Source organism: Tursiops truncatus, chromosome 3, assembly GCF_011762595.2.
Source record: "Tursiops truncatus isolate mTurTru1 chromosome 3, mTurTru1.mat.Y, whole genome shotgun sequence".
In the NCBI taxonomy this organism is placed as follows: Eukaryota; Metazoa; Chordata; class Mammalia; order Artiodactyla; family Delphinidae; genus Tursiops; species Tursiops truncatus.
In genome coordinates, this window is record NC_047036.1 from 101,301,115 (window position 1) to 101,327,294 (window position 26,180).

Genomic DNA, 26,180 nt, shown 5'->3' on the forward strand with positions numbered 1-26,180 from the left:
TTGTGTTCCTGTCTTGCTATTTGTTTGGTGTAGGGTGTCCAGCACTGTAGCTTTCTGGTAGTTGAGTGGACCTGGGTCTTGGTGTTGTGATGGAGATCTCTGGCAGATATACATTGTTTGATATTACATGGAGCTGGGAGGTCTCTTGTGGATTAATGTCCTGAACTTGGCTCTCCCACCTCAGAGGCACAGCCCTGATGCCTGGCTAAAGCACCAAAAGCCTGTCATCCACTTGGCTCAGAATAAAATGGAAAAAAAAAAGAAAGAAGAAGATAAAAGAACATTAAATTAAAGTTATTAAAATAAAATTTTTTTAAAATTTTTAATTAAAAAAAAAGAGAGCAACCAAACCAAAAAACAAATCCACCAATGATAACAAGAGCTAAAAAATAAACAAGAAAACAAACCAAACAAACAAAAAAGATAAACAGAACCCTAGGACAAATGGTAAAAGCAAAGCTATACAGAAAAAAGCACACACAGAAGCATATACATACACAATCACAAAAAGAAAAAGGGAAACATATATATTGTTGCTCCCAAAGTCCACCTCCTCAATTGGGGATGATTCGTTGTCTATTCATGTATTCCACAGATGCAGGGTACATCAAGTTGTTTGTGGAGATTTAATCTGCTGCTCCTGAGGCTGCTGGGAGAGATTTCCCTTTCTCTTCTTTGTTCGCACAGCCACCGGGGTTCAGCTTTGGATTTGGCCCTGCCTCTGCCTGTAGGTCGCCGGAGGGCGTCTGTTCTTCGCTCAGACAGGACAGGGTTAAAGGAGCCGCTGATTCAGGGGCTCTGGCTCACTCAGGCCGGAGGGAGGGAGGGGTACGGATTCGGGGCAAGCCTTTGGCGGCAGAGGCCAGCGTGACGTTGCACCAGCCTGAGGCGTGCTGTGCGTTCTCCCCAGGAAGTTGTCCCTGGATCACGGGACCCTGGCAGTGGCGGGCTGCACAGGCTCCCGGGAGGGGAGGTATGGATAGTGACCTGTGCTGGCACCCAGGCTTCTTGGTGGCGGCAGCAGCAGCCTTAGCGTCTCATGCCCGTCTCTGGGGTCCGCGCTTTTAGCTGCGGCTCGTGCCCGTCTCTGGAGCTCCTTTAAGCAGCACTCTTAATCCCCTCTCCTCGCGCACCAGGAAACAAAGAGGCAAGAAAACGTCTCTTGCCTCTTCGGCAGCTCCAGACTTTTTCCCGGACGCCCCCCCCCCCCCCCCCCCCCCCCGGCTAGCCGTGGTGCACTAACCCCTTCAGGCTGTGTTCACGCTGCCAACCCCAGTCCTCTCCCTGGAATGAGACCTCCGAAGCCCAAGCCTTAGCTCCCAGCCCCCGCCCGCCCCAGCGAGTGAGCAGACAAGCCTCTTGGGCTGGTGAGTGCCGGTCGGCCCTGATCCTCTATGCGGGAATCTCTCCGCTTTGCCCTTCGCATCCGTGTTGCTGTGCTCTCCTCCGCGGCTCCGAAGCTTCCCCCCCTCTGCCCACCTCCCCCCCCCCCCCCGCCCACCTCCCCCCCCCCCACGCAGTCTCGGCCCGCGAAGGCGCTTCCTAGTGTGTGGAAACCTTTCTTCCTTCACAGCTCCCTCCCACTGGTGCAGGTCCTGTCCCTATTCCCTTGTCTCTGTTTTTACATTTTTCTTTTGCCCTACCCAGGTACGTGGGGAGTTTCTTGCCTTTGGGAGGTCTCAGGTCTTCTGCCAGCGTTCAGTAGGTGTTCTGTAGGAGTTGTTCCGCATTGTAGATGTATTTCTGATGTATCTGTGGGGAGGAAGGTGATCTCCACGTCTTGCTCCTCCGCCATCTTGAAGCTCCTTCCTGGTTTTCTTTACAGCACTTAGCATCTGACATGTTATATATTTATGTACTGACTGCATGGGAACTCCAACTAGAAGACAATCTTCATGAGACTGGAACTTTTTTTCACTGCTGTATCCCAACACCTGAAACAAAGACTGGCAGAAATAAACCCTTGCAACATAAAAGAATGAATACTCGCTAATAATTAGTAAGGCCTTCATCAGTGCTAAGTGTTTTATATGCATTCATGGATCAAATTCTTATACCAACCTAATAAGACAGATGCTATAATTATTTCACAAATGCGAAAGCTGCTGCTGAGGAACATTAAAGAACTTGTCCAAAGCCATAGTTTTATTAACTGGTAAAACTTAAAGCCTGTGGTTTTATCAACCTTGATTGTGTTTAATTCTTTACCACACCCTAGTTCCCTCACATTGAAGTTTCACCTTCCCAACAGTCCTCCTCAGAATCTCTATCAAAGATTACTCTACTAAAGCCCTTACTTTTGGATACCTACAATGAGGTATCACCTCACACAGGTCAGAATGGCCATCATCAAAAATTCTACAAACAATAAATGCTGGAGAGGGTGTGGAGAAAAGGGAACCCTCTTGCACTGTTGGTGGGAATGTAAATTGATACAGCCACTATGGAGAACAGTATGGAGGTTCCTTAAAAAACTAAAAATAGAACTCCCATACGACCCAGCAATCCCACTACTGGGCATATACCCTGAGAAAACCATCATTCAAAAAGAGTCATGTGCCACAATGTTCATTGCAGCTCTATTTACAATAGCCAGGACATGGAAGCAACCTAAGTGTCCATCGACAGATGAATGGATAAAGAAGATGTGGCACATATATGCAATGGAATATTACTCAGCCAGAAAAAGAAAAGAAATTGAGTTATTTATAGTGAGGTGGATGGACCTAGAGACTGTCATACAGAGTGAAGTAACTTAGCATATGGTATTTGTTTTTCTCTTTCTAACACATATATATAGAATCTTAAAAAAATATATGGTTCTGAAGAACCTAGGGGCAGGACAGGAATAAAGATACAGATGTAGAGAATGGACTTGAGGACACGGGGAGGGGAAAGGGTAAACTGAGACGAAGTGAGAGAGTAGCACTGACACATATATACTCCCAAATGTAAAATAGATAGCTAATGGGAAGCAGTGGCACAGCACTGGGAGATCAGCTTAGTGCTTTGTGACCACCTAGAGGGGTGGGATAGGGAGGGTGGGAGGGAGATGCAAGAGGGAGGAGATATGGGGATATATGCATAGGTATAGCTGACTTACTTCGTTATACAGCAGAAACTAACACACCATTGTAAAACAATTATACTCCAATAAAGATGTTTAAAAAAACAGATTAAAAAAATGCTCAAAGAAGTGAAGAATAAGAAGAGATCAATGATAAGACCTACAAGTTATATGAACAGAGTAAAACTGCTCAAAGATTTTCACTTAAATGACTTCTGAGAAATACCTTGAGATGGACAGGTTAGTTGACACATTGAAAAAGCTCAAGCAGTTTTAAAGAAATGTTAGGTTTTTAAGTCAGTGCTTGTAAGGATATTTGCCTGGAGATGTGATTGCAGGGTTGAGGGGAAAGGAAGGCTCTCTGTACTCACCCGCCCCCCTCCCACTTCCTCACACCAAAATTGCCTCTTGGGCAATCTTGTGGCACCTGGAATTACACCATTAACTGTGACATTATCTTCTGATAAAATATATCTCCTGAAGGATACAGTCCTTTGGTCTTCTCAATCTTTTATATGAATGTATCCAGTTTTTCATGAAAACAGTTTTTTAATAGGGGGAAAAGGTAGAAAGCACATGAAGATTTGCATTCCTGAGTGAGAACAGGGAGAAGAAAGAAGGGGGAAGAGAGGAAATGAATTAGCAGTTGTCTCCCTAGTTGGCACAATCTAAAGCAAGCATTTAAATGAGTCTAGTAACAAAAACAAAAATACTGATTTCTAAAAACTAAAAAGTTTTTCTTTGTAAACTCTGCTAAAAGGGAAACTGAGGCACATTAAATATTTTAAGAGTTTATTTGAGCAAACATCGATTTGAATCAGGCAGCATCCAATATAGCAGATAGAAAGGAGTTCCAAGGAGATGTGGAAAAATGAAAGACTTTTACAGTCAGAATGGAGCAGGAAAAAGAAATCTAAACCAGGCAAAAGATGGAGTCAGTTATTGCAAAGTTACTTTCCTTTAGGGTATGGCAGGTGTTCCATTTCTGGGAGAGCTGAAACTGTAAGTCTCAGTTTGGTGTCATGGGGCTTGGCATAAGTAACTCCATTTGAGGCCTGTTGTCTTGTTTTTAACAACTCTAAGGTCCAGGGACTGGACCTGTTCATTCAGCCTGTATCCTCAGAGCCTCAGAAATGAGCACAGTGCCTGGCATGTAGTAGAAGCTCAATAAATATTTGTTGGGTGGATGAATGTACAATTCTTAAAGTGTTCCTCAAGCCCTTACTTCCTGTCCTCCTGCCTTCCCATCCTTCAAGCAAATTGTGCCTTCTCTCTCGCACCAACCCTCTCCCTAGGAAGTGAATTTCTCCTTCAATTTCTCCAGCAAATATTTCTACATAGGTTTTATGAAGAATTCATCATATAGACAGTGAAATCTCTTCAAAAATTTAAAGTTTCTTTCCTTCTAAAATGTTTCATGTTTATATATATCTCTGCCTCTGGATTATAAGCCTTGGAAAGGTAGAGGCCTCACGATTTAGGTTTCTCAGAACTCGTAACACAAATAAAAATATTGATTGGGTTTTTATAAGAAAACTTCACCTTTTCAAATTCGAGCAAACTAAAGGTATATGGACAAACCAACGCACCGGGCACATTATCTTACTGCTTCAGTGTCTCAAAACCAGGATTGGAAGGTGCTGGATTAAATAATATTTATCATTAATGACACACTGATGTTAACTGAGTAACAGTTGACCTTTTTAATGAGTCCTTATTTATCTGGACAAGAAATATACCGTGATACACATACACACTATGACTTTACCTGAAAAAATTGAGGGAAAAGCCCATTAACTGCAAATGCCACAGCATAACATTATAATAGCCTCACCTTGTTGATTTGGAAGAGCTGGGTTTGATGGATTTGAGACTGATGAAACAGTACTTTCCCTTGAAATTTTATTAATATTCTAACAAACTGCAGAATTGGATCTTTTTTGAAGTTGCATTGTACTTTCGGATCTGTTTCCTTCCCAAGAATGAGTTCTCTTAACTACTGATAAACTGTTCTCCTTCTATGGAAAATTCCTCATAATTTCTCTATTTCTTTACAATGTGTGAGCACCGAGAACGTCACTGCACATACGCGTCTACACAATCCAACAAACTTCCTACCATCCACCACCTTCTCTACTTAATTATAGAGTTGAAAGTTCATCACGGTCCCCCGCCCCACCCTTCACAAACTAGTGAGGAAAAAAGAAAATCTGCCACATCAACTGTTAGCAGGATACCATGAGCAGCTGAATGCAGTTCTAAGACAGTACTGCTGATCAGACTTACAGTTCATCCGTGTTGGGAGTGTTTTGCCTCTTAAATCAGGCTTTGTATGTGATCATGTGTGTGTCACCATCATGACCCACAGCATATTAAAGCTCACAATGGCCTAGCTGGTCCCATGGTGTTCTAAATAAGAGAAAAGAATGCACACCTTAAAAGGCAATGCAAACTTAGGAAGTAAGATTTACTCTCGTATGTCGTGGTTTTGAGGCAATGTAGAAACAGAATTGTATTTACCCTTCACATTAGAAACATTCTGAGTATAATTTTAGTTTTTGATGTTTATAATTTTTCTCCCTCTCTCCAGGAAATGGGGTAATCAGGGTTGACAGAGCGGGGTAACTTGATTCTTGTCCATCCCTAGCTGCCACCACCTTCTAGGAAAACCACAATGGAGATTTTTTTAATGCCACGTTCAGAGACATGTGGAAGGTCTCTCCCTTGAAAGCCAACTCTTACTCATTAGTTGCCAGACAGTACCTAAACGCTCCATATATGTTTAATCTTGGCAACAGTTTTCTGAGGCTGGTGCCTTTATCATCACCTCATTTTACAGATGAGGAGACAAAGGGATAAAGAAGTCTTACCCAAGCTATTCAGCTGAGAAGTGGCCAAGTCAATTCACACGCAGTCAGCCTGAAGGCAGAGCCCACTCAAAATCTAAATCCCTGAACAGGTTCTCTTTATAAATAGCTAACAGAGGGAAGTGTGCTCTACGGCAAGTAGATCCTCCCCGCACCCCACCCCCACTCATACTGTTATTCTTCGAATTTCCTTTCGTTGGAAGCAAACTTAAGGATAACATCAACTTGGATTAAAAGTCACATCCTTTTTACTGTCATCTTAGATTGTTGTGTAACCCGATAATGAAGAACAGCTAGAAAAGCAAAACAAAACCAAAAAAATCAAAGTATGTGTCACTGTTGCATTACCCTCTTAGACGCTTTGGTTCTGCTTAAGAGCTTATCATTTTCCGCACAAGCCCATTTGGGAAGGAGGCAATATGTCTTCTGGCTCTCGAATGCTGCTAGCCTCCGAACCTCATTATGGCAAGTCATTTTCTGAAGCTGGGCTGTAGCTCTAGACAAATGATTGTATTAAGTTTTAAATAAACATACAACATTTACGTTATGCTGTTTCTTGAAATGATTTATTGTCATTTTCTTCTTTTAGTCCTGCTCTCTGGACATAAAAGACACAAGCTTTTACTGTTTATACAAACCAAATCCTCTGTTTGCTCTGATTAAGCATTCATGGGTCTTTAATACAGCACAGGCTTTAGATTTGGGATTATTCCCTATGGGAGTGGTGGAATTAAATACATTTAGCCAGCAGAGATAAGAAAGGGCACCAGAGTTTAATTGCCATTAAAATAGATATGGTGGGTCTCAAAAATAGAAGGCAGAAAAACAGTCTGTGTTCCCCTTTTCTGCTCTGGTAGATGAAGCTCTACTATCGTGTGACTTGTAGCTTCTCAAAGTCTCAAGTTATTGGCCTGGAAGAAGAAGAAAAAGGTGAAAATGGTACTGGGGGGACAAGTCTGGTCCTGAGTTCCTAAGATGCCTTGTGCCTAAGAAGACATTACTGTTTAGAGAGGGAACTGCAGCACTGCCTGCTGTGGAAGGGATTCTACTCTTTCTGGACTGGGCACGGTTGGCGATTAGTGGAATCACTTATGTTACCCCAAATTCTCCTGCCTCTCAGAAGGCATTTTAGAAATGTTGAGAGGGAAACCACCTTCTTCTGTGGTCCCCACCAGCGACTGGACAGAGATGAGATTTTCATTCGGTGATTCCAACTGGCAGCTCTTTATATTTCACTCCTTCAGAATTGGCTGATCTGCCAGCATTTTCTTTTTCGTTCTACTCGTGGATATTGTAAATGAATCTTGTCACACTCCCCCAGCAGCCGACACTTGGAGTGAGCCGCAGCCATGGGGTTGGGCAACTTGTCCAGTTAACTCATATGGAACAGATAGGATGGAAATGTTTTTTTAAATATCACTCCATGAGTCATACATATTTGCACTTCAATTTAGAAATCTTTAACTTTTCTGCTTTATAAGTTTAAAATCAGGCCCCAAATGCTCCCTTCAGCAGTGCATGTACTAAAATTGGAGAAACCAGTTTGCAGGGTGGGGGGTGGGGGGATTAATAAATAAGGTCGTGCCATGTCGAAAAGAATCAAGAGAAATGCCTCAGAAAATAATACAAGTGTACGGCTTCCCTGGTGGCACAGTGGTTAAGAATCCACCTGCCAGTGCAGGGGACGTGGAGTTTGAGCCCTGGTCTGGGAAGATCCCACATGCCGTGGAGCAACTAAGCCTGTGCGCCACAACTACTGAGCCTGTGCTCTAGAGCCCGCAAGCCACAACTACTGAGCCCAGGCACCTAGAGTCCATGCTCTGCAACAAGTGAAGCCACCACAATGAGAAGCCTGTACACCGCAACGAAGAGTAGCCCCCGCTCGCCACAACTAGAGAGAGCCCACATGCAGCAACGAAGACCCAATGCAGCCAAAAGTAAATAAATAGATTTATTTTTTTAAAAAAGTAATACAAGTTTATCAGAATGGAGGACCTTGAATTAAAAATATATTGGCTGATTCAGTTTATTTGGAATTCTAGAAATGACAAAACTAACCTATAGTGACAGAAAGCAGGTCAGAGATTGCCTCAGGCCAGGGGTGCAGGAAAGAGGGACCATCATCGGGAAGGAGCAGGGGAGCTTTGGATGTGTTGGAAATGTCCTACATCTTCATCATAGTTAGTTGCACAATTTAAACTCCTAAAACCATACACTTAATGAGTGCAGTGCATTGTATGTAAATTATACCTCAAAGTTGATTTAAAAACTATATACTGGCGTAGGTTACTGAGATGCCATGGGAAACCTTCCTAAATCATCTTTTATTTTAATATTAAAAAAATAGTTGACCTAACTCCAAGCAAAAATAATGTATATCCATCAGCTTTAAGTGCTGTAGCTGACCGGCTCAGCTGTTACTGCCAACTGCTATCTGAGAAGAAGTTTCAGGCTGGCTCTGCCCGCAGAGGGTAGGCAGCCTGCTCTCCCCGGCAAGCGGCTCAGAGTTTTCCTTGCAAGCGGCTGAGTTTTCCTTGCCGCACACTGTGTTGTGTTCATTCTTGGGAAGGGATCGCAAGACAGGCCCATGAATTGCAAGATGTACTTTTATCTGCCACGTGAACATGGAAATAAGTATCTATCAACTTCGTACCCAGAGCTTCTTTCTTTTTCATTTTCCAAGTTGCAGTTCTGGAATATTATCTATGATTTCATTCATCGAGGCCAGTTAGACGTGGGAGGAAGAAGGTGCTGAACATGGAGGAGAGGCCGTGGTAGGTGGGGGCGGGAGGGGGACAGGCCTGTGGAGCTGATGCAGCCTGATGCTCAGCTGCGCCCTGCCGGGCATCCCAGGACCAGCCTGCACTGACCCGACCGGCCCGGGCCCTCCCCCCTCTCCCACCGTCCCTTCTGCTTTCCCCCAGCGTGAGATAGTTTCCCCACCGCAGGGGCTCACAGCCCTTGATAGAGGCGGAGAGTTTGGGTTTTGTGATTTAACAGCTGATAGTGAGCATTCCCTCCAGAGGAGAAGCAGCCAGAGCCGTTTCTCTCTCTCTCTTTCTCTCTGTGGTCCCTCAGGCTCTTGAAGTATTTACACTAAACTCCAGGCCAGCAAAGAGAATTTACAGCCTTATCACAGAATTAAAGGCGCTGTTGGCTGGCGGGGCGGGGTGGGGGTGGTGGGGGTGGAATGTGTCTCTCCTCCTTTTCTAAGGGAGACTTTTGGCTTCATGTAGGGGGCTGATTATTCTCTCTCTCCTCCTCTGCCTGAAGTTCCTCTCTGAAGTTTTTCTGTCATGTTTATTGGGATAACGAGGATTTATTTTTTTACTTTTATTCCAATATTAATGTTAGGAAATGATTTCTATAGGAAAGTATCTTAAAAACCACAAACTGGGTTTAATCAATGTAAAGATTGCTACACGTCAGTATTTCTCTTTTTAAAAACATTGGCTATCAAGCTGATAAAAAGAATACTTAAAATGTAGGTAAGGTATAAAGAATAATGATACAGTGGATATGTAGTATAAGGACATGAGCTGTTTCCTTTTAAGATCTTTGATTTCTCTAATCCAGTGTCCCCGTCTCCTCCCCTGTGAATTTTTCAATTAGTAGCCCTTTACGATTTTAATATGTAATTTTACTATGTGTTTCCTTCTGTAAAAATTTTTTTTTAAGATTTCTGCATGTTTTTGAACATTATATTCATAGAATCATACATATTCTTTGTGGCTTGCCTTCAGATAACACTGTGTTCCTAAGAGTTAGCCATTTTGCTGCATGCAGTATGGTATAATTCACTTATATTCACTGCTGTTTTTATCCCTTCTATTGTTGGTGGACACTTGGATTATTTCCAGTTTATTCTATTACAAATAGTGCTACTGTAAACGTTTTATAGATTTTTCCTGGTCTTCACTCTAGGATTTCTCTAGGCTTAGGGTGTATAACTGGGAGTGGAATTACTGGGTGTGTACATCTTTATGTACTGATAATGCCAAATGGGTCTCTGTACCCATTTGCATGGGTTTACTCTCTCACTAGCATACGTATATATAGAAATTATGCATCCCTTCACCGATATTTAATAGTATCAGATTTTTTCAATTTATTTTTTGCCAATTTAGTGGTAACAGAATGGATACTTACTGTGGTTTGTACTTGGATTACTCCACTTAGTAATGAGGTTGCACATCTTTTCATTGCCTGTCTGGATTTTCTGTGAGGAGCCTGTTTTCTTTTCCATTGCCTATTTCTGCTTGTTAGTTATATATTTCGCAAATATCTTCTCTTGGTTTGTGGCTTGTCCTTTCATTATCTTAATGGTAAATTTCAATGAACTGAGGTTGTTAGTTTTAATGAAGTTTAATTTATCCCTTTGACTATATAGTTCATGGGGTTTTTGTGTCTTATTTAAGAAAGACAAACCTAATCCTAGGATATAAAGATAGTCTCTCATATTGTCTTCTAAGAGTTTTATGATTTTACCCTGCACATTTAAGTTTTTAATGCACCTGCAATTGATTTTCATATGTGGCATAAGGTATAGACACAATTTCAATTTTACTGTATGGATATCCAATTATTCCAGCATCATTTACTGAAAAGTCCCTGAAATGCAATGGCTGTTGTCATAAACTAAGTGTGTAAGTGTATGTTCCTTCTGGGCTCTCTCTTCTTTTCCTTTGATCAATTTGTCTACCCTTAAATTGATACCATACTGAATCAGCTATACTTTCATTGTAAATGGTGATATCTATAAATTCCCCCTTGACCCCTTGAAAATATTAAAATCACTTGTCAATTTCATACAAAAATAAACTTTGGGAGATTTTTATTGGAATCATATTGAATTTAATATCAATTTGAGGAACACTGACACCTTAATGATGTTGAACTTTTCAATCCATTAACATGGTATATGATTTGATTTCTCTAATTTTTTAAAAATATTTTTTTAAAGCTCTAAAAAAGCTTTATAATTTTATTCATAGAATTTTTATACAACTTTTCTTAAATTCCTGTAATCTCTATACTTTTGATATATTAATGACATATATTTTAAAATTGTATTTATTCAGTGCCAGAGTATAAAAATGCAATTGATTTTTGTATATTGGTTTTGTATTCAGCAGCTTATAATTCTTTATCTGTATATTATTTTTTTCTACACAGTGGTTTTATAAGTGGAATATTGCTTTGGTTCTTTCCAATGCTTATATTTTTATTTATTTTACTTGCCTAAACTTCACTGGAGAAAGGTTGAATTTTTAATAGCAGGCAACCTTGTCTTACTTCTGACTTTAAAGGGAATGCGTTGAACATTTCACCATTAAATGTGATGTTTACTGTAGATACCCCTTTATCAGTATTCAGTAAGTATAGTTCTATTCCTTCTTTGATAAGAGGTTTTTATTATGAATGTAAATTCAGTTTTGTCAAATACTTTTTCATTATTGAGATAAGCACATGATTTTTCTCTATTACTGTGATGAATATCTGTAGTTGATTTTCTAATGTTAAATTAACCTTGCATTCTAGGAAAAAACTCAACTTGATCATGATATATAGCATATTTGACATTGTCAGGTTTGACCTGCTCATAGTTTTCATAGGATTTTTTCATCTAATGTTCAAGTTTTATTTCTTACAAGAAAATAATTTCACTGGTCATTATCCAGTCTTAATGATATTGAAACTTAGAAGAATTATTAAAACTGTATTCCACTTTGTGATCTTGAAACATATGCATACAAATAAAAATCTTTGATGAGCATCGTGGAAGCATCACATAATGTTGTTGTTTCACCCTCCCAAATATATTCTGCGTCTTTTGACTTTTAAACCTTGAATTCATTATTTGAGCAACTTTTCAAACAGCAAGAGAAAAAAATTAAATTTTTTAGACTACATGAAGGTGATATATGTAGATATAGTATTTTCACAGGTTCCTAAGTACTTTTAACCATAAGGAAGTTTCCAGATTTTGTATCCACATATATGGTAGTCAATTTATTTCTGTGCTTCTAAATAACAGTACTGATTAGATTGCCATGCTTGCCTGGCTTTCCTCACAATTAAACCATAAGGTTTTGGGGGGTTTTTTAGTCATTAAAAGTTTTCTTTATGGAAGTATAGTTGATTTACAATGTTGTGTTAGTTTCTGGTGTACAATAAAGTAATTCAGCTACATTCAAGGTCCTATATATGTAGGACCTTGTTGTTTATCTATTTGATATATAGTAGTTTGTATCTGCTAATCCCAAACTCTTAATTTATCCCTCCTCGCCATTTTCCTTTGGCAACCATAAGTTTGTTTTCTAGGTCTGTGAGTCTATTTCTGTTTTGTAAATAAGTTCACTTGTATCATTTTTTATTTTCATTTATTTATTTGTTGAGGTGGATGCTATTTCTATCTCTATTTTTTTTAACATCTTTATTGGAGTAAAATTGCTTTACAGTGGTGTGTTAGTTTCTGCTGTATAACAAAGTGAATCAGCAATATTTAAACATATATCCCCATATCTCTTCCCTCTTGTATCTCCCTCCCTCCCACCCTCCCCACCCCACCCCTCTAGGTGGACACAAAGCACAGAGCTGATCTCCCTGTGTTATGTGGCTGCTTCCCACTAGCTATCTATTTTACATTTGGTAGTGTATATATGTCCATGCCACTCTCTCACTTCGTCCCAGCTTAACCTTCCCCTTCCCCATGTCCTCAAGTCCATTCTCTACATCTGTGTGTTTATTCCGGTCCTGCCCCTAGGTTCTTCAGAACCATTCCATTTTTTTTTTTTTTTTTTTAGATTCCATATATATGTCTTAGCCTATGGTATTTGTTTTTTGCTTTTGGACTTACTTCACTCTGTATGACAGTCTCTAGGTCCATCCACCTCACTACAAATAACTCAATTTCTTTTCTTTTTATGGCTGAGTAATATTCCTTGTATATATGTGCTGCATCTTCTTTATCCTTTCATCTGTCAATGGACACTGAGGTTGCTTCCATGTCCTGGCTACTGTAAATACAGCGGCAATGAACATTGTGGTACATGACTCTTTTTGAATTATGGTTTTCTCAGGGTATATACCCAGTAGTGGGATTGCTGGGTCGTATGGTAGTTCTATTTTTAGTTTTTTAAGGAACCTCCATACTCTTCTCCATAGTGCCTGTATCAGTTTACATTCTCACCAGCAGAGCAAGAGGGTTCCCTTTTCTCCACACCCTCTCCAGCATTTATTGTTGGTAGATTTTTTGATGATGGCCATTCTGACTGGTGTGAGGTGATACCTCATTGTAGTTTTGATTTGCATTTCTCTAATGATTAGTGATGTTGAGCATCCTTTCATATGTTTGTTGGCAATCTGTATATCTTCTTTGGAAGAATGTCTATTTAGGTCTTCTGCCCATTTTTGGATTGGGCTGTTTGATTTTTGATATTGAGCTGCATGAGCTGCTTGTAAATTCTGGAAATTAATCCTTTGTCAGTTGCTTCATTTGCAAATATTTTCTCCCATTCTGAGGGTTGTCTTTTTGTCTTGTTTATGGTTTCCTTTGCTGTGCAAAAGCTTTTAAGTTTCATTAGATCCCACTTGTTTATTTTTGTTTTCATTTCCATTTCTCTAGGAGGTGGATCAAAAAGGATCTTGCTGTGATTTATGTCATAGAGTGTTCTGCCTATGTTTTCCTCTAAGAGTTTGATAGTGTCTGGCCTTACATTTAGGTCTTTAATCCATTTTGAGTTTATTTTTGTATATGGTGTTAGGGAGGGTTCTAATTTCATTCTTTTACATGAAGCTGTCCAGTTTTCCCAGCACCACTTATTGAAGAGGCTGTCTTTTCTCCATTGTATATTCTTGCCTCCTTTATCAAAGATAAGATGACCATAGGTGTGTGGGTTTATCTCTGGGCTTTCTATTCTGTTCCATTGATCTATATTCCTGTGTTTATGCCATTACCATACTGTATTGATTACTGTAGCTTTGTAGTATAGTCTGAAGCCAGGGAGCCTGGTTTCTCCAGCTCCATTTTTCTTTCTCAAGATTGCTTTGGCTCTTCAGAGTCTTTTGTGTGTCCAAAAACATTGTGAAATTTTTTGTTCTAGTTCTTTGTAAAATGCCATTGGTAGTTTGATAGGGATTGCATTGAATCTGTAGATTGCTTTGGGTAGTAGAGTCATTTTCACAATGTTGATTCTTCCAAACCAAGAACATGGTATATCTCTCCATCTGTTTGTATCATCTTTAATTTCTTTCATCAGTGTCTTATAGTTTTCAGCATACAGGTCTTTTGTCTCCTTAGGTAGGTTTATTCCTAGGTATTTTATTCTTTTTGTTGCAGTGGTAAGTGGGATTGTTTCCTTAATTTCTCTTTCAGATTTTTCAACATTAGTGTATAGGAATGCAAGAGATTTCTGTGCATTAATTTTGAATCCTCTTACTTTACCAGATACATTGATTAGCTCTAGTAGTTTTCTGGTAGCATCTTTAGGATTCTGTATGTATAGTATCATGTCATCTGCAAACAGTGACAGTTTTAGCTCTTCTTTTCCAATTTAGATTCCTTTTATTTCTTTTTCTTCTCTGATTGCTGTGGCTAAAACTTCCAAAACTATGTTGAATAATAGTGGTGAGAGTGGGCAACCTTGTCTTGTTCCTAATCTTAGTGGGAATGCTTTTAGTTTTTCACCATTGAGAATGATGTTGACTGTGGGTTTGTCATATATGGCCTTTATTATATTGAGGTGAGTTCCCTCTGTGCCTACTTACTGGAGAGTTTTTATCATAAATGGGTATTGAATGTTGTCAGAAGCTTTTTCTGCATCTATTGAGATGATCATATGGTTTTTTATCCTTCAGTTTGTTAATATGGTGTATCACATTGACTTGCATATATTGACGAATCCTTGCATTCCTGGAATGAAACCCATTTGATCATGATGTATGATCCTTTTAATGTGCTGTTGGATTCTGTTTGCTAGTATTTCATTGAGGATTTTTGCATCTATGTTAACATTTTACATGTTAACCAAATGATAGACTTGGTGGATGAGGGGAGAGTTAAATATGAATAATTTTGGATTTTTCTGTTTTCCTGATCTGTGACTGAAAGTGCTTTACCATCTGTCACCAGATATATGTCACCAGCATATAAAACTTGTCTATTCCTCTTTTGGTGCTTAGCATGAGGGCCTTGGTTTGATACTATGCTCTAACCTCCATGTTGTAATTTCCCAACCAGCATCTCCAATAGAGAGCTATTCATTCATTATTTTATTATCCAAAATGCCTAGCAGAATTCTTTATACTCTGGTAAATGTTCATTAATTATTATTTTAGACAGTAGAAATAAATAACTAGGCAGTACCCAACTGAATGAAAGTTCATGATGTATACAAAGAGTTTCCAGTGATTTAGCTGTAATTTAGGGGATGTTATTTTTTAAGGTTTGGTCTTATGTCCTCTGCTTTTTAACATTTACATGATTGATGTAACATGGATAATAGAATGGAAATCATGATCCCAGCATTTTAAGATGAGGACATGTTTAGAATTGAGATCTAGTAATTTAAGTATTCATTATTATATCCCACAAATCTTTATGAAGCACTTAGTCTAAGCCAAACCCTGTGTTTGTACTTGAAAGACAAAGCATGATCCTTATGGAGCTTCCTTGATCTCGGTGGCCACAGATGGAGTATGACCACTCTCCACAATGGCAGGTGACATTCACTGAGGGCCGGTATGTGCCTGGCACAGTTTGAAGTGGCTTATATGTACTGACTCATCTAATTTTCACCACAGCCCTTTGTGGTAGGTTGCAAAATCTTCATTTTATAGATTCAGAATCTCAGGCACAGAGGGATTCATTACATTACCCAACATTATGCAGCTAGTGAATGTTAGCCAGGATCAGAATCCAGGCAGTCTGCCTCCTGAGATACACTGACTTTCAATAATCAAATAATCTTGTAGACCAAATGATAACTTGTAGAAAATTATAACTGTTCCAAGAGCTGTGGAGGAGAGATTCGTCGTATTCTTAAGCCTATTTTAAGAGGAAATGACCTAGGGGAGGCTTCCTGGTGTAGAGACAGTTAAGATGACACCTGAAGGCAGAGTGGGCATTAACTAGGTAAAAAGGGGCTAGTGGAGTATTGTGTACAAAAGAAATGCCTATTGATGGCAAGGAGCAAGGGGGGATTCAAGAAAGTTGCTACCAAAAACTAAATAGGTAGAGCAGAAGGTGGGTCTTGATGATATAGATTCCAGTTTGCAAAGCATTTTCACTTTAGTTCCTGTGTTTAATGCTCACAACCAACTTGGGTAGTTTAGAGACTTAATTTAACCAAGGCCATGGACCAGAAGTAGTAAGTCTGGGACCTGAATCCAGATCTCCTGATTTCAGTTTCCACAGCTATTCCACCAAACCAGAGCAGCTCAACAGTGCAAAGGAGGACTAAAGCAACATGTGGAGGGCACTGTGAGTATGGTATTTCTGGTCAGGGTCCACATGACTCAAAGATGTGTTCAGCAGTAATACTGGTAACACTGGTGCCTAAGGAAATGCATTTTATCTGGATGTAAGAAAGGAAGTACAATTCAAAATCAAGCCAAGACACAATTACTCTCAGATCTGATAGAATTCAGACATTACCTGTAACATGGATGTTGAGACGGGGCCCCATAGCTTCAGGAGGGCATGAAGAACTAGAAAATCAAGACTCAGGAGGGAAAGTCAAAGAAATTGGGTTCTTTGAAGAAAACTATCAAAGGTTGCTTATCAAAAACATTCTGTGACAGACAATGACCAGCTTACTTTTTGTCATCTCCCAGGAGGTAGAAAGCAGGAAGGATTGATACCAGCCCAGCAAACTATTCTCCATTTCCTGGCAAGATAAAGAGACACCCTAGGACCAATACCTCAAACATCAAATCTGTAAATCATTTGTGCTTGGCTCTGGAATTCTAATGTGATTCTCTTTCCTATTCCAGGTTTACCTATTTGTTTCACCTAGACCATTCTTAGGGTTATTTTGAAATCTCCCAAGCATGTGTCATAATTGCGCTAAGGAAAAGCTAGTCAAGGATTAAAATGAGACAAAAAGATACCATCCAATAAAATAAAGCTGCAGATAATACATATGGGAGATAAACCACAGAAGGATAATTGAAAATAGTCAAATACTTGTTACAATAGCTGTCTAGCATCCATCCCTGGCAGCTGCCCACTTAATGCAGTTAAGCAGAATGTCTATAGTAAAAAAAAAAAAAAAAAAAAAAAAGCCTGCTGAGGATATGGGGGGAGACAAGGCATAATCGCTAGACCTAGAGCTCCCCTGCTATATTATAAACTCCTTGAGGGCAGGCAGTCTGTAACAATCACCTTTACGCAAACCATAGCACCCAGTTATAAGGTGCTAGCACATAAATGAGGATCAATAAATGTTTGCAACTTATAATTGTTATGCCTTTCCTTCTCGTCTCTCTCCATAATTGTCATTATTCAATCACTGTAAAAAAAAACAAATGTGTCTCTCTCCTGCTCCTTTTTTCTTGTCTTCAACGCATGCTTAATGCCTGGCAGTAGATCCAGAGGCACCATTTAACCTTGCCAAGTGGCAATCAGAAGTAAGTCAGAGAGAAATATTTCATGACTCTCAGAGATGTTAAACCCTGGCATAAGTTGATGAGAAAGATTGTGAAATCATTTCTCCAGGGAGTCTTTGAAAATGTAGAATACCTAGTGTGATTCAGGGGTAAAGATATACCTAGAGATCTAATTTAACATTCTACAAACATATACATGCATACACACATACACACACTAGTTTTCCTTATACAAGTTATCCATGTTCAGTGCAGAAAATTTGTACAATCTAGTGAAGTATAAAGAAGATAATAATCATACCATCTAAAAAAGCTACAGTTAGTATTTTGGTGTATTTTTATTTTTTAATGTATCTGTCCACATACAGTCATTCATTCATTTATTCAACGAACTGTCATTAGGACTCTACCAACATTCTATGCAGAAAAAGACAGTAAACAATTATCATAATAAAAGGAAAATTATGTGGTATGGTAGAAGGTGTTAAGTGTATGAAAAAAAGTATTGCAGGTTGAGTAATGGGGTCAGAGATGCTGGGACAGAGTGGAGGAGGTTGTGATATTTTTTAAAATAGGGTAGACAAATAGTTTTATTTTGTCAATGGAATCCTTATTTTTTCTTTAGGTGTAATTGACAAATAACATATTAGTTTGAAGTATGCAATGTAATGATTCTATATTTCTGTGTATTACAAAATGACCTCCACAAGAAATTAACATCTGTCGTCATACATAATTACAAAAATTTTTTCTTGTGATGAGAACTTTTAAGATTTACTTTCTTAGCAACTTTCACATATGTAATCAGTATTATTAGCATAGTCGCCATGCTAAACATTACATCCCCATGACTTATTTTATAACTGTAAATTTGTAACAATTTGTACCTTATGACCCCCTTCACCCACGTCAACCAGCCCTTACCTGCCCCCCCCCCCCCCCCACCTCTGGCAACCACCAATATGTGCTCTGTGTCTGTGAGTTCAGTGTTGTTTGGTTTTGCTTTTTTAGGATCCATATGTGAGATCATATGATACTTGTCTTTCTCTATCTAACTTATTTCTCTTAGCATGATGCCCTCAAGTCTATCTATGTTGTCCCAAATAGCAAGATTTCATTCTTTTTATGGCTGAATAATATTCATATATATATATAGATATAGATCTCACAATTTCTTTATCCATTCATCTGTCAGTGGACACTTAGGTTGTTTCCATATATTGGCTATTGTAAATGATGCTGCACTGAACATGGCAGTGCATATATCTTTTCAAGTGAGTGTTGTTGTTTTCCTCAGATAAATACTTGAGAATAGAATTACTGGATCATATGATAGTTCTATTTTTTAATTTTTTGAGAAAGCTCCATACTTTTTTCCATAGTGGTTACACCAATTTACATTTCCACCAACAGTGCACAAGAGTTCCAGTTTTTCTACATCCTCACCAACACTTATTTTTTGTCTTCTTGGTAACAGCCATTCTAATAGGTGTGAAATGGTACCTCACTGTGGTTTTGGTTTGCATTTCCCCGATGATTAGCAATACTGAGCATCTTTTCATGTACCTATTGACCCTCTCTGTCTTCTTTGGAAAAAAAATGTCTATTAGGATCCATTGCCCATTTTTCAGTTGGATTGAGGGTTTTTTGCTCTAGATTTTGCTTTTGAGTTGTATGAATTCTTTATATATCTTAGATATTAGCCCCTTATCAGATATATGATTTGCAAATTTCTTATCCCATTCTGTAGGTTGTATTTACACATTTTTGATGGTTTCCTTTGCCATGCAGAAGCTTTTTATATCGTCACCCCACTTGTTTGTTTTTACTTTGGTTGCCTTTGTTTTTGGTATCACGTCCAAAAAAATCAGTGCCAAGACCAATTTTAGCACTTACCACGTATGTTTTCCTCTAGATGTTTTATGGTTTCAGGTCTTACATTCAAGTCTTTTATTCATTTTGAGTTAACTTTTGTGCATGGTATAAAAATATGGTCCAGTTCCTTTTTTTTCTTTTGCATGTGACTGTCCAATTTTCCCAACACCATTTGTTGAAGAAACTGTCTTTTCCCCATTGTATATTCTTGACACCTTTGTCGTAAATTAATTGACCATATATTCATGAGTTTATTTCTGGGTTTTTCTATTCTGTTCCATTGATCTATGTGTTTTTAGGCCAATGCCATACTATTTTGATTACCAGAGCTTTGTAATATAGTTTGAAATCAGAGAGCATGATGCCTCCAAGTTTGTTGTTCTTTTTCAAAATTGCTTTGGCTATTTGAGGTCTTCTGTGTTTGTATACAAATTTTAGGGATGTTTGTTCTATTTCTGTGAAAAATGCCATGGGTATTTTGATTGGGATTACACTGAATCTGTAGATAGCCTTGGGTAGTATGGACATTTTTATAATATTTATTCTTCCAATACATGAACATGGAATATTTTTCCATTTACTTGTGTCTTCCTTGATTTCTTTCATCACTGTTTTATAGTTTTCAGTGTAAAAGTCTTTCACCTCCTTGGTTAAATTTTTTTTTTTTTTTTTGCGGTACGCGGGCCTCTCACTGTTGTGGCCTCTCCTGTTGTGGAGCACAGGCTCCGGACATGCAGGCTCAGTGGCCATGGCTCACAGGCCCAGCTGCTCCGCAGCATGTGGGATCCTCCCGGACCGGGACACGAACCTGCGTCCCCTGCATCAGAAGGCGGACTCTCAACCACTGCGCCACCAGGGAAGCCCCTTGGTTAAATTTATCAGTAGATATTTTATTCGTTTTAATGTATTGTAAATGGAATTGTTTTCTTAATTTGTCTTTCTGATAGTTCATTATTAGTGTATAGAAATGCAACATATTTCTGTATATTGATTTTCTTCTGCAACTTTACTGAATTTGTTGATTAGTCCTAACATTTTTTGGTTTTTCTATCATGTCATCTGCAAAGAATGGCATTTTTATTTTTCGTTTCTGATTTGGATGCCTTTTATTTCTTTTTCTTCACTAATTTTGTAGCTTTGGCTAGGACTTCCAATACTATGTTGAATGAAAATGGTGAAGGTAGGTATCCTTGTCTCATTTCTGATCTTAGAGAAAAAGATTTCAGCTTTTGCAATTAAGTGTGATGTTAGCTTGTCATGGATGGCCTTTATTAGGCTGAGGTAATTTCTCTCTATATCCACTTTGTTGAGAATTTTTAATCATAAATGGCTATTGACTTTTGTCAAATGCTTTTGCTGCATCTATTAAGAAGTTCATATGATTTTCATCCTTCATTTTGTTAATGTGTATCACACTGATTGATTTGCAGTTGTCAAACCATCCTTGCACCCACTTGACAGTGCTGTATGATCCTTTTAGTGTATTGTTGAATTCAGTTTGCTAATACTTCATTGAAGATTTTTGCATGTTTGTCAGGGATGTTGATGTACAATTTTCTTTTCTTGCGGCATCTTTGTTTGGTTATGGTGTCAGGATTATGCTGGCCACATAAAAGGAGTTTGGAAGTGTTATCTTTTTTTGGAAGAGTTTGAGGATTGATATTAATTCTTTTTCGAATGTTTGGTAGCATTCACCAGTGAAGCCATCTGGCCCTGGAGTTTCATTTATTGGGCGTTTTTGATTACTGGTTCAATTTCCTGACTAGTTCAGTTTTTCTTTTTCTTCATGATTCATTCTTGGTAGGTTGTATGTTTCTAGAAATTTATCCATTTCTCCTAGAGTGTCAAATTTGTTGGTGTATAATTGTTCTTAGTAATCTCTTATGATCCTTTGTATTTCTGTGGTATCTGTTGTGAAGTCTCCTCTTTCATTTCTTACTTTGAGTTCTCTTTTTCTTTTTTTCTTGGTGAATCTAGCTAAGGTTTGTCAACTTTGTTTATCTTTTCAAAGAACCAGTTCTTAGTTTCATTTATCTTTTCTAATGTCTTTTTAGTCTCTAGTTCAGTCGTTTCCACTCTGATCTTTGTTATTTCCTTCCTTCTACCTTCCTTCTTTTCCTTTCCTTCCTTTTCTTCCTTCTATCCTTCTTCTAAAGATTTGGGCTTTGTTTTTTCTTCTTTATATAGTTCCTTGAGATATAAAGGTAGGTTGTTGAATTGAGACTTTTCTTGTTTCCTGATATAGTCATTTATCACTATGACATTCCCTTTTAGAACTGCTCATGTTGAATCACATAAATTTTGGTATGTTACATTTTCATTTGTCTCAAGGTATTTTTTTATTTCTCTTGATTTTTTCTTTTTGACTCATTGGTTGTTCAGCAGTATGTTGTTTAATATCCACATATTTATTAATTTTCCTGTTTTGTTCTTGTATTTGATTTCTAGTTTTATACTATTGTGGTTGGAAAAGATGCTCAATATGATTTGTTTTCTTAAATTTATTAAGACTTATTTTGTGGCCTAACATATATATCTTAGCGAATGTTCTATGTGCACTTGAGAAGAATGTATTCTGTTACTGTGGGATGAAATGTTCTATATATATCCGTTAAGTCTATCTGATCTCACATGTCATTTAAGGCCAATGTTTTCTTACTGATTTTCAATCTGTATAATATCTATTCATGTAAGCAGGGTGTTAAAATCTCTTGCTATTATTGTATTGTTGTCTATGTCTCCCTTTAGGTCTGTTAATATTTATATATTTAGGTGCCCCTATGTTTGGTGCATAAATATTACAAATGTTATATCCTCTTGTTGGATTGAGCACTTTATGTGCTGACCTTTTTTGTCATTTATTACTGTCTTTGTTTTAAAGTCAATTTTGTCTGACATAAGTATTGCTACTCCAGCTTTCTTTTGGTTTCCGTTTACACGGAATTTATTTTTCCAGCCTTTCACTTTCAAGCTGTGTGTGTCCTTATATCTGAAGTGTGCATCTGTAGGCAGCATATAGATGGGTTGGGATTGTGGTTTTAAATGTAATGGCTAGAGGAGGCCTTATTGAAAAGGTGATATTTGAACAAAGGTATTAATTGGGATCATTTTGAACAACATACTATGAAATTTGCTTTGATCATTATTCTTTAAAAGATGCTTATTTAATGGATGCACATCATTTTATCTTATAAATCTTATAAATAATTTTTTAACCCCATGGTTGGACATTTACATCAACTCCACTTAATTTTTTCTGTGTTTTACATTCTTAAATGAATCTGTGGCTTCTCTGTTCAGTTTTTGCAATTAACAGCATAAAGGTAAGATTTAGGTTAGAAAAGAGGAGACAGCATCAATGTAATAATGTTAACTTCTTGTGAGATATGTTGCAATAGCTTTCATTTACTTCTAATCTGATTATGATGTGTGTGGTTTTTTTTATGTTGTGTTTTTAAAATACCATTTGTTGTGATTTCAGTTAAAATGTACATATTTATGGTTAAATTTTGTAAAATATACAAAAGCAAAAGAAAATTCAAAATACCCATAATCACATCTTCCAAAGTTAGTATTTGCTCAATATATACACTTATTTAGTTTGTATTATATTAAACATCCTGTTTTATAGTTTTCATTTAATTAAATGTGAACATTGTCTAAGTATTTTTTTTTTTTTTTTTTTTTTTTTGCGGTACATGGGCCTCTCACTGTTGTGGCCTCTCCTGTTGTGGAGCACAGGCTCCGGACGCACAGGCTCAGTGGCCATAGCTCACGGGCCCAGCCGCTCCATGGCATGTGGGATCTTCCCAGACCAAGGCACGAACCCGTGTCCCCTGCATTGGCAGGCGGACTCTCAACCACTGAGCCACCAGGGAAGCCCCTGTCTAAGTATTTTTAAGTATTTTATTTATAACTATGTATTAAGTGTACTATTTTAAAGTATTCTTTTATAATCTAATTTTTAATAAGTGTACACTATTCATTTTTTACCCATTCCATAAACTATCCCCATTTTATAAACTGAATTATACAATTTATCACTATTGTACAATCTTTTCACATATATCCTTGCCCACAACTCTGATTATTTCCTTCTATAATTAAAAGCATAAATCTGTCATTTATATTGCACATATTTTCACTAGTTTGTTCCTTTCCTTTTAGTTTTATTTATGTTGTTTTTTTGACTGAAAGAAATTAAATCTATCAATCCTTTCCTTAAGGGATTCTTCGTTTGCCTTTTAGGTTTTGAAAATCCTTTAGCACCCTGAGTTTTTTTGTTTTTTTAAAAAAAACTCTTTTCCCTGGTGGGATTTATTTTGGCCCATGGTATGACATTTAGTGAACCAACTTTATTTCTTTTGGAATAGTTACAGCTTGGTTAACCTTCAATAGGCCTTTCTTTTCTTTATTTTGTTATTCTGTCAGTCAGGACTGTTATCTAAATACTTCTTCAAACCATATGTAAGAGCAAAGGTGGTGCTTCTTACTGACATTCTGAGGATTCACATACTTGTGAATTGGGATTGAAGAGGGCAAGAATTGTTTCAAGGAGAACAAATACATAAACAGACTTTTGAGATTTTAATAAGACATGTTAAGAAATAATGCATAATTCCAGAAAAAGTCTTTAATAATTATAACTCTGAACTTCAAAACACCTTTGTATAGATCCTCAGGAGTAGATTCACAAATTGGAAAGTTGGTGTTCCCATTAGAACTTATATAATGTATTAGTTAGTACTCTCTCATTGCTCTGAGAATAGGAGAAATATAATAATAACAAGAGCTGTCATTTAATGGGAACTTACTACATGCAAGGCATTGTGCCAAGTACTTCACATGTGGTATTTATTTAATCTTCAAAATACTTTAGAAGGGAGGTACTATCAAGATCTCTCTTTTACAGATGAGGAAACAAAGGCTGAGTGGGGTAGAAGAAAACTTCCACGGTCATGCAGCTAGTTAACTGTGTAAAGGGGACTCCTCAACTATTTCTCAGCAAAATTTAGTCAATGCAATAGTAAAAATAAGACTATGAAAGAAAGTCCTAATTAGATACATCATATGCTGTCTCCAACTTCTCTTCTCCACGATGTGCTTGGAAAGCTTCCAGTAGTTTAAGTCATACCTAACTAATAACAACTACATCTGATAATTATTTATATTTTTTAAAGCACATTCAACCAAGAGAGTTGATGCTTACAGCATATGGTCCAGGTCATACCATTTGGATAGCTTAGAAAGCAGAAGTGCTAAGAGGTTAGGTAGTAGAGCTGGGATTTAAAACCATGACTCCTATCTCTGCCATCACTTCTTCCCCTGACCTCTACACTGCAAGTTTGGGAGGTTTCTCTTGGGGAATTTTTTTTTATCCAAATTTCAAAGTATTATGACTTATTGTTGTTGCTGCTGTTATTACCTAACCATCTCTGACCTTTTAAGCAATGAATATGTTGTATTTTAAATTCTCATTACTGTAATGATCTAGGCCATCTGATACTTTATTACACATATTGAATAAGAAACATTATAGGTATTCTTTTATCTAGTCCATCCTTTAGTGAATCAGTGATATAGTTTGGACTTTTCTGTTGGATATGTCTCTTGAGAAGACATAAAATTACTTTATATGCTGTTAATAAATATATCATTACATATATGATGCTTTGACAATTCATGATAACTACATTTTTTCGGCAGTGCACACATTTACACAAAAATCATTTTTCTTTAAGTAGAAAAATAGAAAAATGTCAATAACTGCATTAAAAGTAGTAACTTCTGAGCATTTCCCAGAAAAGAAGAGTAATTTTAAAGGAAACAATATAAGGGCATTATTAAGTTTTTCATCTTTTGTGGCCTGTTCAAATGCTATCTCTTCTGTGACCTTCCTCCTCTGAAGTATTTCTATCCTTTGAGCACCATTATAGTATTTTTAACATTCCATTATAGTGCTAATCCCAAAGTATACCTTGTATAAGTGATTTGTGCACATGACAATTTAGGTTAAAACCCCCATGTTTTAGTCTTCTCTCTCTCCCCATATCTAGCCAGTTGCCTGGTACAAAATGTTAAACTGAATAAGAGCTAATCAAAGTTTAAATAGTGAAAAAATACATAAGCCTTAATTTAAGGCTTTTGTCAGATATATAGTTAATATATGAGGCATGCCAAATCAGAATGCAAGTCTACCTTGGATCTAAAATAGAAAGGACAATTTAAGTATTTTTAAATATAACCTGGAACAGAAAACTAAATCTGTTATGGTAGAAACAGGATGTGTGTTATAAGATTATATGAAATTTCTGTAAATGAATTAATATATATTCTCCAGTAATATTTTAAGATTTTAAAATCTTAATACCAAGGTCAGTAACTTTATTCACGAAAATCCATTGCACAGAGAGAAGAAGTACAAGTGTAAAGTTTAGGAATTCTGTTGAAGTTAAATTATCAGGTTAAAAAATAGGGTGTTATTGTTTTAAGGTATTTTATGTAAGCCTCATGGTAACCACAAGGGAAAATATGTAGTGATTATGCAGAAGAACATTGTAAAGGGGTCAAAACACACTGATATCAAAACACAATGAAAGACAGCAGGGTAAGAAACAAGGAACAGTGGATCTACAAAACAACCATAAGACAAATAACAAAGTGGCAATTGTAAGTCCTCACCTATCTATAATTACTTTAAACATAAATGGAGTATGGATCAAATTCTCTAATCAAAAGACAGGATGGCTGAAAGGATAAAA